Below are 731 nucleotides of genomic sequence, written 5' to 3'. Positions count from 1 at the left end.
GAACAGGAAAAGCTGCTTCTTTGCTCAACGGCGCTCCTTGTTGACGGATTGCCTTGAGTTGAAGGCGGCGCGAAGTTTTCCAGTTCGGCATCACAGAAAGAAGAACCGGTAGGAATCTGGGGGGGGGGGGGAAGAGGGGGTCCTTGTTCAGATGAAAAGCTTTGGTTCCATTCCTTTTGAAAGTAACAATGAACCCAAGGAATTGGAGGGTCACCTCATAAGCTCACCTTTTGAAAGGCATTCTCTCTCTGCCCCCCCCCCAAGGCACATGGATTAAAAATGCCACAAAAAACTTCACCAATGTTTCGCTTCGCCACAGGGATGCTAAGAGAAATGTAAACATGGCCCTGCCATTTAACTCCAGTTTTCCCTTTTCCTTCCTGTGTTTCTCTCTCTCTCTCTTGTTTGCTGATGCAGGTGTTTGCTTTTATTTGTACATAATTTTTTTTTGGTCTTGATTGCTCCTTGGTTGTAAAAAAAAACCTCCCACAAGCCATGTTATAGAGAAAATCCTGGGGAGCAAAAACAGGAATAATCCCTCATATTTGTGGGAAGTAGACTCTCCAAGTTTTCCACAGGAAATTCCTTAAGTGTAGGTCTCTTTTTTCATGGTTAAGCTAGGGTAGTGAAAGGAACCCCATCTTTCCCACCCTATGAAACAAATGTCACATTTCAGGATCGATCTTGAATAATCCCATGTCTGCAATGCCTGGCTTTCTTCATAGGAGACA

This window comes from Pogona vitticeps, chromosome 11 (assembly GCF_051106095.1).
Source record: "Pogona vitticeps strain Pit_001003342236 chromosome 11, PviZW2.1, whole genome shotgun sequence".
Taxonomy (NCBI): Eukaryota; Metazoa; Chordata; class Lepidosauria; order Squamata; family Agamidae; genus Pogona; species Pogona vitticeps.
Note: the sequence above shows the minus strand (reverse complement) of the source record.